Source organism: Protopterus annectens, chromosome 1.part0 (assembly GCF_019279795.1).
Source record: "Protopterus annectens isolate FY-2018-M chromosome 1.part0, PAN1.0, whole genome shotgun sequence".
In the NCBI taxonomy this organism is placed as follows: domain Eukaryota; kingdom Metazoa; phylum Chordata; order Ceratodontiformes; family Protopteridae; genus Protopterus; species Protopterus annectens.
The window spans coordinates 1,200,973,340-1,200,988,343 of record NC_056725.1 but is presented as its reverse complement, the minus strand read 5'-3'; the positions used below and the strand labels follow the sequence as shown (position 1 = coordinate 1,200,988,343).

General features: G+C 47.2%; 1 protein-coding gene across 3 annotated transcripts in view; it reads left to right on the top strand.

Annotated features, from left to right (window-relative positions):
• EP400 (E1A binding protein p400) overlaps nucleotides 1–15,004 on the top strand; it is a 3,509,270-nt gene that overhangs the window by 2,532,544 nt on the left and 961,722 nt on the right. The window lies entirely within an intron of this gene.

The following is a 15,004-nucleotide window of genomic DNA, read 5'->3' as shown; positions in this document are numbered from 1 at the left end:
GATTAAAGCAACCTCTGCTAAGAATCCCACCCCCTCAGATAGGGGTTCCCGAGCACTAGACAGATGGGCTAAAAAAGTATACATCTCAGCTACTCTTGCTATCAGGGCACTAAACTGTCAGTTCCATATGTTAAAATTTCAGCAACATACCCTGGAACTCCTCAAACAAAAAATGTCTTCCTTTCCTGCTTGTTCAGAATCTAAAGAGTTACAAGAGTTAATGCATTCTGCAAGTCAAGTAACTAAACACACCTTGCAGTGTGGTTTTGACGCCCTAGCAGCTTCTTGCAGTGCAGCTGTCACCGGATCTGTCATTAGAAGGCATGCATGGTTTAAGGAACAGCCCTTGCCAGACCATGTCAAATTTAAATTGTTGGATGCCCCCTTGCACAAAGACAACTTATTTGGCACTAAGGCAGTAGAGGTCTTAAGAAATATGGAAGAAAAAGCAAAATCTATGCAGACATTTAAGGATTTCTTACAGGTCCAGCCACCCATATTCAGCAGGCATTGTCCCACCAAGCATTGGTCCTTTCCTGCTCCCACTAAGCCAGTCCAGCCCAGACCCCGGGGAACCAGACCCCCCCCCCCTGACAGCAGCCACAAGGAATGCAGAGATCTAAGTGAGAGGAAAGATTTGGTCATTCTCCCTGCAGATAAGGGTGGGGCTGTGGTGGCTCTGGACTGGGCCATGTATTTAGCTGAGGCTAATAGACAATTATCAGATGGTCGATTCTACATGTATATGCCTTTGGATCCCACTGATAGATTTAAGAAGGAAATTGATGATTTTCTTAGGAATGCCTTGGAGGAGGGGATTATTAGCAAGGCGGCATGTTCCCATCTTAACTGTTGCTGATCCTCAATCACAGTATCTATATTTGCTACCCAAAATTCACAAAAATCTACAAAAGCCTCTAGGTAGACCTGTCGTTTTGGGTAGAGGCTCTTTGACTGAACCCCTATCGGCATTCCTAACTAAATATCTCAAACCTTTATTACCACTAATTAGGTCCAGGATCCAGGACACCAAACAATTTTTGCATATCATTTCAGACACACAGTTGGAACCATATTGGCTTATGTTGCACCTTGGATGTCAGTGCATTGTATACCAGTATTTTTCATTGTCCTGATTTAGAAGCCAGTGAATACTGGTTGAAAAGGGCTAATATATATTCACCAGGCTTCAATACAGTCTTGATTTGTATGACTGAACACGTTGTTATCCAGAATGTATTTTATTTTCACGGCAAATGCTACTGGCAAGTCAAAGGTACTGCTATGGGAGAGTCTTTCGCTCCCATATATGCAGATTTGTTCATGGGATTCCTAGAGGAACAATTGATTTATAACATTTGTCCTAATCTGTACATTTCTGAAATTGACATTTGGAGACGATATCTGGATGATTGCTGGATGGTATGGGGAGCAGATGAGACCCATTTACAGGAATTCATGCAATATTTGAATGAGAACATGTGGGGCATTGAATTCATGGTACATTATCATTCTATGGAAATTAATTTTTTGGATGCGACTGTAACTAGGGAGAAGGAGCAAACACTTAGTACCAAGGTGTTTCGGAAGTATCCCCAATATAATACGCTACTCCATGCCTCCAGCTTTCATCCCAGACATATAATTAATAACATTCCCAAATCTCAATTCCTCCGTATTAGACGGATATGTTCCTCTGAAAAATCCTATCAGGAATTCCAAAATGATTTTGTCAACAGGTTTGATCATAGAGGTTATGATCATAACATCGTTTTAACTGCCAGTAATTGGGTGTCCACACAAACCAGACCTGATGTACTAACATGTAAGTCAAGAATTCTAGATGACAACACCAACCTTAGGCTTGTCACTACTTATGGGCGTAATACCAGTGTTCTGCGAAACATTGTGGATCGATATTGGGGTATCCTTAAATCTGATGATAGAATTTCAGAAATTCTGGGACCCAGGTGTTTGTTTTCCTTCCGAAGGGGCCCCACTTTGGGGCCACATTTTAGTCACTATAGACATAGTAGGGAGATCACTTCATCACAAACTACCTTATTTAGAGATCTACTTAAGGGTTGTTTCCCCTGTGGTCATTGTTCAGCCTGTCAACATGTTTGTAAATCTAAGAGCTTTACCAGTACAAATACTTCCAGGGTTTATGACATCTCATTTTTTGGGAATTGCAGCACAGACTGGCCAGTTGTTCTTGCTCAGCATTTTATGTGGGCCATATATCTAGGTTTCTGCGGATGAAGGTCTCTAAACATCTCAGTGCTATCCGTAATAAAAGAGCTTCCAGCTCATTATTTAAACATACTTTACAACATACAACAGCACAGTTCACGTTTATTAGTATTGACATAATAAAAGGGAATAGACAGGGCAAAATGGGTTGGCACTCTATTTTAAACACTAAAGAACGTAATTGGATCATTAGACTAGGGGGATTATTTAGACCTGATCTTAATGGGCAACTTTAATTAATAATTGAAATATGTTGTGTATTTAAATCATGAAATACTTTTGTGCCGTGTTCACTGAGGAAGGCATATGGATGCTGAAACAGGTTTGACTGCTTTGTAACCTATAGCTTTTGGAGTTGCCACAATAAAACAGTTTTTGGTTTTACCAAGGTGCTGGCCAGTTTTGTGATTTCTCTACGTAGTTCCCAGGGATACAAATTTTCTTTCCACACCCTTCCAACCCCAAAAGGATTCCCAGATCTACGTCCAAGCTAGTGGGCAGAGGCTCAAAAAAAAAGTCCTTTCCCTGCTCTCTATGAGGGCAGTACAGCACATTCCTGCAGAACAGATAGGCCAAGGTTTCTACTCCAGACTTTTTCTGGTACTCAGAAAAGAGGGCATCTGGCACCCCATCCTTGATCTATCCATTCTGAACACCTTCTTGGTGATCCCAAAATTCAAAATGCTCACCCTCCAGCAGCTGGTACCCATGCTCTCCAAGAATGCTTTGCTAGCCACCCTAGATCTAAGAGAGGCCTACCTCCACATTCCTATCAGGGAATCATGCAGGAAATATCTCCATTTCAGGGCAGGATCTCAGCACTTTCAGTTCTCTGCGCTCCCCTTTGGCTTCTCTACTGCTCCCAGAGTTTTCCCAAAATGTCTGGATCCGGCCGTTGCCTTTTGCAGACAAAGGAATATCCAGATTTACCCATACTTAGATGACTGCTTAATTCAGACAGACAGCCAGGAAAAGCTGCTCTAGCACCCCTACTAACCTCCGTAGAGTACACCATCAACGAAAAGTAATCCAAATATGTGCCCACCCAGAGGATTATATGGGAGCAAGCCTGGACACATCATCCAAGATGGCATTCCTTACACCAGAAAAGCAAATTTTCATGACAGCCTACTTCTCTCAACTAGCCACCAGACCCCAGTTATCTGCAAGGAAGATCCTGCAAGCTCTAGAGTTCATGGCATCTTGCATACTACTCATTCCATATGCCAGACTGCATATGAGGAAACTTCAGTGGTACCTAAAAAGCCTTTGGTGTCAACACTCTCAAGACCTGTAGACTCTTATATCTATAATTCCTTGCCTCAGAAATGATTTTCTTTGGTGGGCAACAGCATGCTCCCACAACAAGGGACTACCTTTCTCACCATCCCCCGCCGGCCAGACCTTCACCACAGAGACATCAGGCTATGCCTGGGGTGTACACCTGAACGGCAAGTGCATATAGGGCCAATGGAGCCCACAGCAAATCCCTCTGCACATCAACCAAAAAGAGATTATGGCTGTCCAGCACTCCTTGATAACTTTCAAGCCCCTTCTCTGCCCAGGGGCTGTCCTGATCAAAACTGACAATACCACTGTGATGTGGTATATCAACAACCAGGGAGGGACTCATTCCTACCCTCTATGCAGCCTGGCCATGACCATTTGGCAGACAGCCTGTGCCTTGCAACTCCACCTGTTAGCACAATTCCTACCAGGTTCTCTCAACTCTCTGGCAGACCAGTTAAGCAGAAATCTTCTGGACCCACACAAGTGGCAGCTCAACAGAAGAACCTTCACCTTAATAGCTCAAAAATGGGGCACCCCAAAGGTTGACCTCTTTGCCTCCCACACCAACCATCACCTCAGCAAATTCTGCACCAGGGAGCATCACTGCATGGCTTGGAAAGTGGATGCCTTGTCCTTCCCCTGGGTCAATCTATCTGTCTATGCCTTTCCTCCACTACCTCTCATCCCCAGGGTACTGTTCAAAATAAAGGAGGAAAAGCAAGCACAATTTTTATAGCTCCAGACTGGCCTCACCAGCACTGGTACCCCTTGCTGTGCAGCCTGTCCCCACTGCCACCATCGCATCTTCCTCAGATTCAAAACCTCTTGACCCAGAGGGAAGTGGAATTCTTGCATCCCCAATTGCAGACACTCAGTGTGGCAGCTTGGCTTATTCCCTAACCCTCGATCAATCTGCCAACCTCAGAAAACAGGTTCTAAATGTTATACATGAGGTCAGAAGCCCTAGCACTGGAAAGTTTTATGCTGACAAATGGAAAAGGTTCTGCACCTGGATTCAGGCTAAGGGAGCCAATGTGACACAGCCCTCCCTCCCTCTCATCCTGGATTACGTAGGTGACCTGCTACATAGTGGCCTCTCTTTTTCCTCTATAAACATTCATGTCTCTGCTATCTCTGCTCATTTCCCCACTGAGCAGCCCCTTTTCTCACACCCCTTGGTCAAACAGTTTCTAAGAGGGGCTAGCAACTTGAGGCCACCCAGAAGAGCACTAACCCCAGCTTGAGACCATAACTGTGTGTTGGAAAAGCTTACCCTGCCCCCCTTCAAACCAGCTTCTTCTGCAGAGCTAAAATTTATCTCCTGGAAGACAGCTTTCCTTCTGGCCATCACTGCAGCCAAAAGAGTCTCCGAGCTGCAAGCACTCATGGCTGTGGAACCCTTCATCATCTTCCATGCCGATAAGGTATCCCTCAGAACTAATCCATCCTTCATGCCCAAGGTGGTGTCCAGTGTGGCTCTCAACCAATCCATTAATTTGCCCACCTTTTTTCCTACTCCACAGAACAAGGGGGAAAGGATCCTGCACTCTCTAGATCTGCACAGACAGCTCAGATTGTATCTAGACAGGACTAAATCCTTCAGAAGGTCTGATCAATTGCTGGTTAGCTTTGCTACAGGGGAAGAAGGCAAAGGCATTTCCAAACAAACCTTTTCCGAATGGATAGCACACTGCATCAATTTCTGCTACAAACAACATGGAAAGCCTCCCCCAAGGGGGTCAGGACTCACTCCACCAGAGCAGCCTCCACCTCTGCAGCTTTCTTCAGAGGAATCCCCACCAGGGACATCCTGGAGGCTGCCACCCTGGACGTCTGTTCACACTTTTACCAAACCATTACCACCTGCCTCTCTTCTCCAAATCCAGGGCAGGGTTTGCCTCTGCAGTCTTGCAGGGCATCCTAGCCAACCCCTGGTTTCCTTGATTGCCTCCAACCATTTCCTCAGCTTTGGGAATCAACCCAAATATGATGACTGCAACAGTGAAACATAAAGAACATAGTACAGTTGTGTACACTTAATGTAAATGTAGATGTTCAAGTGTATTCACTGTTGCAGTCCTGGTTTCCCTTCCTTCATCCCCCTCTTTCTTCTCTTTCCTTACAAGGGACATATTGGTATTTGTTTTCTACTGGTGGGGTTCCTCCACCGGAACCTAGCTCCTACTTGGGGGCTCCTGATAGGTTAGGGCAAGAAAAACTGATGTAATGGCATCTGCTGCCTTACTTTATACTACTGATGACCTGACATCAGTCCTGAAGCAACAGCAACTGACGCAGAAATACTAAGCCTCTGGTATTCGGGCCGGCTGAGGGCTACCCTAGCAGGATAACCCAGATGTGATGACTGCAACAGTGAAAACACTCGAACATCTACATTTATGTTTGCTTGGACTTTTGCGTTGAGCTTTCTTCCAGCCTCTTGTGCCTCGTCAATGTCTTTGCCAACTAAAAGACAGTTTCCTGGTTGTCTGCCTGATCTCTTGTTTTTTTGGTTGATGATCATCTGAAGTTCCGATATTGTAAAAAAGTTTTGGCAGTGCTCCATAGATGGATCTCTCTCTTCTTTATGTTTTTTTCAGCATTTTCTCACCTGTTTTTGTTTGTTCATTGTAATCACATGAACATTTTACAGTGGTGACGGTGTTAGTGATTCAGAGGGGTGTATAATAGCCAACCAAAGTCTCATTGTGATATGGAAAAGTGAAATGCTGTAGGATAAGAAAAACATACAGTGATGAGGGATGATTTTTAAACCCCTCAGGCAGGCCTAACTGCAGTAAGTTAGTACAAAACAGTAGACATAAGCAGTATAAGGGATAAAAGAACAACAGTTCAGCAACATAAATAATTCTGTTATGATACAAGAGAGGTTTTAGGTAGCACATGAAACAGTATGCTTTAGTTGTGTTAATGAAGGGAAAGCTACTGACAGTAGTAGAAACTGCATTTCAAAGTATCAAGCTCTCATATTAGCAGAGGCATGTCATGCTGCCTTTGTCCTCTCTACCCTAGCTGCATCAAGGATTCATTTTTATTTATTTAATTTATTTATTTGCAGTTTGTTTACCAGGATGGTCCATTGGGCCACGAGGAGCCCATTTTCAATGAAGTCATGGGGAGAAAAACTCCAGAAAATACAAATATAGTAAATTACAGAATTACAAAATAAGAACAATTACAAGGTTTACAAAAGCAGTTAAAGAGACATTAGAGAAAAAATACATGGCAACAACAGATGTGAAGTAGTTTACTTGATTTGGTCTTCAACCTGTGGGGGTTACAGATCCGTATCCGATCCGAACCAGCAACTTTTACTAGCATCTGCTCCAAGCTCAAAACTCCTCCCCTTACCCATAATACACTTCCACTGCCTTCCATCCGCAGATCTCATTTGCCGTGAATAGATTTGCATCGTGATCTCTTGAGCTCCAAACTTTATTAGTGGGTAAAAACCTTTTGAGTTTTTTTTTTCCACAAAAAATTGTTAGGTAGTGTTAGCATAGGTTCCTCTTTCTCCTCCTCTCTCTTGGTGTGTCGTGTTGTAGTGTTTTAGGGTAGTTAGAGTAGATGTTATGTGATCCTATCTCGCCTACATTCTGTACTGATGGGTTCGGAGCCGATCCCTCGGCTCCGACTCGGCACGCTATGCTATAGAGCGAGGCCTCTTATTGGCTGAGCTATTTCTTATCCCAGGATGCACCACCACTAATCCCCCAGATCTCGTTTGCCGCTTACAAGCTAAGACATGGTCTCAACTTGGCTGGGCTAAGTACTAATTTATTTAGGCTTTTCCTGTCAGGAATTTGTTGGTTTTGAATCCAAAAGCTGTTTTAACAGCTATTATTGTGATACGTGTGCGAATTTGGTTAATTGGTTGAGAAATTTGTCTTTTCGTGAAGGGAAGGTTTCCCGTTTTTAGTTAGAGGGGCCTTCCCCTTTGCTATTTGTTTTTTGTTTACTGTTCTAACGTTTATTTGTGGGTCAAGTACCCGTTTAAGTTAGAGGGTCTTGACTCTCTCTTCTGTGCCTTTTTGTACAACTGCTTTCTTGTCAAAAAAAAAAAAAAAAAAAAAAAAAAAAAAAATTATTTTAAACTTAAACTGCTAGTTTGCTGTTATCTTTAGATAAGTGTGTCTTATCTCTTCAAAACATGTCCAAAGAGCATAGACCCTCCGGGTTTAAAAAATGCACGAGGTGTGGTTATAAGATGTCCATAACGGACGACCACTCCTCGTGCGTTTATTGTTTAGGCGCCAAGCACCTACAAGAATCATGTAGCATGTGTCACGCCTTCTCATCAAGGGTCTTCCAGGAGAGGAAAAACAAATTAATCCTTAAGGGGTTAATTAAGCCATCCTTCGAGGAGGCTTTATCTTCTTCTCCCTCTCCTTCAAAAAAGAAGAAAGCGTCGGCTCCGACCAGTCAGTCGGAACTGACTGCCAAAAAACCTAGGCAGACTTCCCCATCGGCTCCACGGACTTCGGAGCCGAGGGCGGAACGGTCTGCCTCGATGCCTCCAGTCTTGACCCCTCTGGTTTCGGAGCCGAGGACTGGGGCATCGAGAGGCAGGTCACCTTCGTCGGCTCCACTGATATTGGAACCGGTGAGGATTGCCGGCTCAGACTCTTCCCCTTCGGAGCCAAAGTCCTCATCGGCACCGAGGGAAATTGCCTTGAGATCTCCCTCAGAGCCGATAATTGTAGAATCCATTCGGAGCCGGTCCCCTAGTCCTTTGGAGCTGATGGAGAAATCGGTTCGGACCCGATCGGTATCGTCCAGATCATCCAAAATGTTTGATTCGGACATCGACAGGGTGCTCCTAAGACTCTTCCAGTCTCCGGTGTTCCAAAAGTTAGTTTCGGCTCCAGCCCATTCGGCTTCGGAGCCGATGGTCCACCTTGCCACTATAGTTCCTCCTCCAACAGCCTCGGCACCGTTGGAGCCGGTGCTGGTGGAACTGGTGGAGGTTTTAGGGTCGGGCCCGACCCTTACTCCAACTCCAGCTCTTGGGTCGGAGTTCGGTATGCGGACTTCTTCCGTCGGCCCCGGGGGGGATGCTTTGGGATTGATGTTTTCGGTCCCAAGTCTTCCTCTCGGTGCGTCTGCTGCGGGAGTGCCGTCTACCGTCGTGGTCATGGAGGCGGGACCCTCCCAGGATTCTGGTGGTCCTGCCTTCAGGGCTATGAGGAGTGCGTTAGCCAAATCATCTTTGGCTACCTCCATGGTTTCCCCAGCTCCTTCCCTGCATACTGAGACTGGGTCTTTGGCAGTCCCCCTGTCCTTAGACAGCAGAGCCCCGGGGCCTGAGGTTACCCCCACTGGGGTTTCCCCCCCTCCTGCAGGTCCCTCTGAAGCTTCTTCGGAACCCCCCAGGAAAATATCGTGCAAGAGGAAGCACGTTGACTCCCCTGATGAGTCTCTTACATCAGACACTGATGTCGATGATGCAGAGGGGTCCCCTAAGTCGTCCTCGGATGATGTCTCCTTTGCAGACATCCTGGAAGCCCTTAAACAACGAGGCGGCTGGCAGACCAAACCCCCTTCTACTGATGAGTCGGTGTTCCTTAAGGCCTTCGGGGCTCAGCCCTCTGCCTCCTGGGTGTCTCCGCCCTTCGACGAGCTCTTGGATTTGATCTGTCGAAGGGCGTGGGAACACCCAGACTCTTTGGAACCGGTGCCCGCTCGTCCTAATAAGTTTCTCTCTGCACCCCCTGAAAAAGAGTTTCTAACTAAAGGTGTGGCTGTAGATGCTTTGGTGGTGGCATCTGCTACCCAGCAAGATGTAGCAGAGGCTTCGACGTCCGTCCATCCTCCTAATAAGGAGTCTAGGAGCATGGATCGATGCGAAGCGCACCCTAAGTTCAGCGGCCTTTACATTAAGGTCCTTGAACTACCTTACGCACTTTACTAGGTTTCAGAGGGATCTGATTAAAGAACTTTCCGATACCCTCTTGGGTAACCTGCCTGAGGAGCTGGCCCAGACGGTTGGCTCTCAACTGGCTACATTATCGTCCATTTCAAACTCATCCATGAGGCTCATTTCTTATGTGGCCGAAGGGGCGAGTAGAGCGGCGGGTACAGGCATTGCTCTACGGAGACAAGCCTGGCTCCGCCTGTGTCATTTCGCGGAGGCCTTTAAGTCTTCCTTTGCCGACGCCCCCTTTGATGGGTCCTCTCTGTTTGGACCCAAGGTAAAGGACACACTGACCCGCTGCAAACAGGAGGGTAAGACTCTGACTGCCGTAGGGGCACGATTTTCCACTCCCTTTCGGCCTTATCCCAAGGCTAAAAGAGGAGGGAAAATGTGGTTCCGTAAATCGCAGAAGCCTTACCCCTCTCAGCAGGATGATCCCCCTTCCAGAGGCAGGGGAGGGGGAAATTCTTCCGGAAGAAGCCGTCCCAGAGGCGGCAGAGGCCCTCGCAACACTGGAGACCGCGAGTCCTTTCGTGGCTCTTCAGCCTTTCACAGTCCCTGAGGGATTGCCCGACTGTGCAGCTCCGGAGCCAGTCGGGGGTCGTTTTTCGAGGCACCTAAAAGCCTGGGAAGGTATCACTCAGGACCGTTGGGTGCTTCGAATTATCGCCGGAGGTTACTCCATCCCTTTCTCTCACTCTCCACCTCAGTCCAGAAAAATCCCGGACCCGCCACCCAGTCAACGGGAAACTGCAGCCTTAGAAGTTTCAAAGCTGCTGCAAAAAGGAGTCATCCAACCGGTCCCCGCAGACCAGATCGGATTAGGCACTTACTCAAGATTCTTTTTGGTGCCAAAAAAGACCGGGGACTTGAGACCTATTTTAGATCTCAGCATTCTAAACCATTCAGTCAAAAAGTCCAAGTTCCGAATGGTCACCCTACAAACCATTCTCCCATTGCTGGAGAAAGGTGTTTGGATGTGCTCCATAGATCTCAAGGACGCTTATTACCATATCATGGTACATCAAGCGTCCAGGAGACATCTGCGCTTCAGCCTAGGAGGCAGTCATTTTCAGTTCCGCGCGCTGCCCTTTGGTCTCACCACAGCCCCCAGGGTGTTCACCAAATGTTTGGCGGTCGTGACTGCTCACCTGAGAAGTCTAGGATTCCAGGTGTTTCCGTATCTAGACGACTGGCTCCTAACTGCCACCTCCAAGTATCTACTATTGCGGAGCCTACAAGCCACTATATCACTGGGCAAATCCCTTGGAATCACCTTCAATTGGCCAAAGTCTGTGTTGCTGCCATCTCAACACATAAGATTCATAGGGGTAGAGATAGACTCAAACCAAATGCGGGTCTATCTACCTACAGACAGAATACAAACCATTCAGGCGCAAGTTCGAGCCTTACTTCCCAGTTCCAAAGCCCCAGCCAGAATGGTCCTGCAGCTATTGGGATCCATGTCCGCCACGGTTCTTCTAGTCCCCCTGGCAAGGTTGCACATGAGAATTCTCCAGTGGCTTCTTTCAGCTCAATGGTCCTTTCAGGAACTCCCTCTCAGTCACTTCATATGGATCATAGAAACCTGCAAACGGGACCTTCGCTGGTGGCTAGTGCCCTCCAATTTGGATCAGGGACGACCCTTTGTTCCACCACCTCCTGCGGCCACTTTGACCTCGGACGCCTCCCAGATGGGGTGGGGGGGGCATTCCCTGGGCAGGTCAGTCCAAGGCAAATGGCACCCAGAAGAGACCCTACTTCATATCAACATCCTAGAAATGAGGGCGGTGCTTCTGTCCCTTCAAGCCCTTCACGATTACCTCTCTCAGGGCGTAATTGCCGTTCACTCAGACAACATGGCGGTTGTCTGGTACCTGAACAAACAGGGAGGGACCAGATCCTATCCTCTTTGCAGAGAGGCCATGAGAGTCTGGGAATGGGCAGTGTCGACCAAACGCTTTCTAGTAGCTACTCATATCCCGGGCAAGTCCAATGTGATAGCCGACAGACTGAGCAGAACCGTCCTCTCTCCTTACGAATGGTCTCTGAACATGACAGTTGCAAATCAGATTTTCAGCAAATGGGGAGTTCCGTGTTGCGACCTCTTCGTGTCTCCACTGAATGTGAAGTGCAAAAATTTCTTCTCCCTAACCCCGGCTCCGGGGAAGAGCCCCATGGGCGCACTAGCCCGTCCTTGGCCCACCGGCTTACTTTATGTCTTCCCCCCAGTTCCTCTCCTTCCCAGAGTGATCCAAAAGGCATCTCTCTTAGGGAGCAAAATGATCCTAGTTGCTCCTTACTGGCCTCGTCAAGTATGGTTTCCCTATTTTCGGAAATATGCTCTGGAAGGTCCATGGTTCCTGGATCAGATCCCAGACCTTTTGGTTCATCAGTCGGGACTATTACACCAGTCCCTACACACCTTAAAATTGACGGCTTGGCTCCTCCTCTTCCAACTATAGTCAGGAGTCATACATTGGATCCAAAAGTTGTACACATCTTATCTTCCGCCCACAAGTCTGCTACAAAGAAATTGTATTCCAGCAAATGGAAAAGATTTGCTATTTGGGTTCAACTCCGGGGCCTGGATCCCATCACTATTCCCGTATCAGAAGTACTAAAATTTTTAACTTCTCTTTTCAATCAAGGCTCTTCAGTCTCTACCGTCAAGGTTCAATTGGCAGCGATTTCCAATTTTCACGAATCTATTAACCCACCTTTAATGAGCAACAGATTGTGTAAGACCTTCTTGAAAGGTGCTACGCTTTTAAGATCTCCGATTTCTCATCCTGCTCCTCCATGGGATCTCGATGTAGTGTTACACACCTTAACTTCCTTCCCCTTCGAACTGGCAGCGACATGTGATCTAAAATTTCTATCGTGGAAGACTGCTTTTCTGGTGGCAATTACTTCTGCCAGAAGGGTTTCAGAGCTTCAAGCTTTGTCTATAAAACCCCCGTACTTGGTTTTTCACAAAGACAGAGTATCACTCAGGCCAAATCCTTCCTTTGTCCCTAAAGTTTGTTCCAGTTTCTGCCTACAACAATCATTAGCACTTCCAGTCTTCTTTCCGAAATATTCTAACAAAGCGGAGTTCATATTCCACACATTAGATGTCCACAGACAGTTGCGTTTTTATTTAGATAGGACCTAACAAACAAGGAAAACAGATCAATTGTTTGTATCCTTTGCAGACAATAAATTGGGCAAAGCTGTCACAAAGGTCACTATTGCCAAATGGATCAGGGAATGTATTACTCAAGCTTATTCTTATTGTAACAAAGAGCTTACCACCTCTGTCAAAGCTCATTCTACAAGGGCTATGGCTACTTCGATAGCATTTCATTCTAAGCTTGCCATTAGTGACATTTGTGCTGCAGCTACATGGTCTTCCCCGCACACTTTTATTTCCCATTACAAATTGGATGTGGCATCTAGAGGACGAGCTTCATTTGGTTCCACAGTGCTGAGGAGTGTTTTCCAATGAGCCACCCAGGATTTAGGTGCTAGGGGCTGTCCCATCAGTACAGAATGTAGGCGAGATAGGATCACATAACATCTTTTAGTTATGTACTTACCATAACTTTAGATGTTTGGGATCCATCTCTACATTCTAATAACCCACCCTCCTTCCCCCTTCCTTGGAGATCAGAGGATATCAGAAGGTCCGAATCCTGTTGTTTCATCTTGAAACATCTAACAATGTTATATAAACAAGTTGTGCTTGTGTGCATGAATGCGGACAAACAAGATCTGGGGGATTAGTGGTGGTGCATCCTGGGATAAGAAATAGCTCAGCCAATAAGAGGCCTCGCTCTATAGCATAGCGTGCCGAGTCGGAGCCGAGGGATCGGCTCCGAACCCATCAGTACAGAATGTAGGCGAGATGGATCCCAAACATCTAAAGTTATGGTAAGTACATAACTAAAAGTTTTGTATTGCTGTGTGGATTTTTGCTTCCCCTCTCCCCCTCGGTGTTTACTGTGTACGACTGTGGTGAGTGCGAGTGCGAGTGTGTGTGTGTGTGCCAGTAAGAAAGGAACAATTTTTTTCTTAAGTTCTCTTTCTTCTGACAGGATGACTGAAAAGCTTGTTTTCAAGAATTGCACTGTGTGTGGCCATAAATTATCCCCTGCGGATGGCCACACTCTGTGTGTTATGTGCTTGGGCGTGGCCCATCTGAGTGTGGACTGCAATATATGTACGGGCTTCAACCCCTGCGCCATTAAAGATAAGAAGGCAGCCCTCAAAGGCCTTCTTCCCCCTTCAGAGTCTGTTTCCTCATCTCCAGCTTTGATCACAGTTGCCTCTCCTTCCTCTGTTCCCCTTGCTTCTCCTCCCTCCCATGCTGGGACTCCGCCTCCTGTACCAAAGCTTGTGGCAGTGGAGCAGAAAAGGGGTAGAGAGAAGAAGAGAGAGTCGAAGGCAAATGAAAAGAGAAAGAGGTCTCCCAACCTCATTTCACCTACAGAAATGCCACGGATCTGTGACTCCCCTTGGCTCTGATCTTTGAGTTTTTCCCCGGAGCCGGAGGAGACACGTTCAGCTTCTCGGGCCTCGGTGCCCCGACCTGCAAGGTTAGAGTCCGTGGCCTCGTCGAGGTCCACCCGGTCCTTATTTGACATTGATCTGGATAAAATGATGAGGTTTATCTGTACTCAGATCCAAAAATGATGAGGAGGTTTATCTGTACTTGGATCCAGATGGGGTCTTGCCAGCCCCACCTTCCTCAGGAGGGGGGAGCTCACTTCCTTTTTTCCAGCCTATATCTCCTTCTCCAATCCGACCTTTAGGTTCGGAGTATTCAGATCCGAGGTTGGCTTTGATTAGGGGGTTGGCACCGACGGTACCCGCTTCCTCGACACCGACAGCTGCCTGGAGCGTGTCGGATCTGACTAGCACGGATCTGTGCGGCTCTTGGAACAGGAGCTTCGGTGTTGGATCTGAGGGAGTGGGACCTTTTTCTTCATCTCTGACTTTGTCAGGCCAGGTTCCCTCCTTTGGAGCTCCGTCCACCTCTGGCCCGTCTCTGATTCTCTCGTCGGACCTGGGGAGACCGGCCTCCTTATTGGTTTTTCAGGAGGTTCGCTCTCCTTCGGCATTCGATGTGGTAGAAAGGGTTCTCTCCGCTGGATCGAGACCGCTGACTTCCCCCTCGGAATCCATCCAGACCCCCTCGGCTCTGTCTCCATCATTTTACCAGAGGGACAGCCCGTGCTTGAGGAACCCCAGATGGTTCCCCCTGAGGAACAAGTGGCTTGCGAGCTCGCCCCCCGGAGAGCCTAACTGGAGAGGTACCTCGCAAGCATACATGCAAGAGGAGGCACTTGGACTCCCCCGAATCACTCACCGAGGACACGGACTTGGATAATGGAGAAGGTTCCCCTAGGTCACTTCACTTCCCGAGGATGGCTCCTTTGGAGACATCATGGAAATCCTACACCAACGGGGAGGTTGGTCTGCCCTCAAACCTTCTTCTGACGAGTCTGTGTTCCTGGAGGCTTTTGGCATGGGCACATCTAC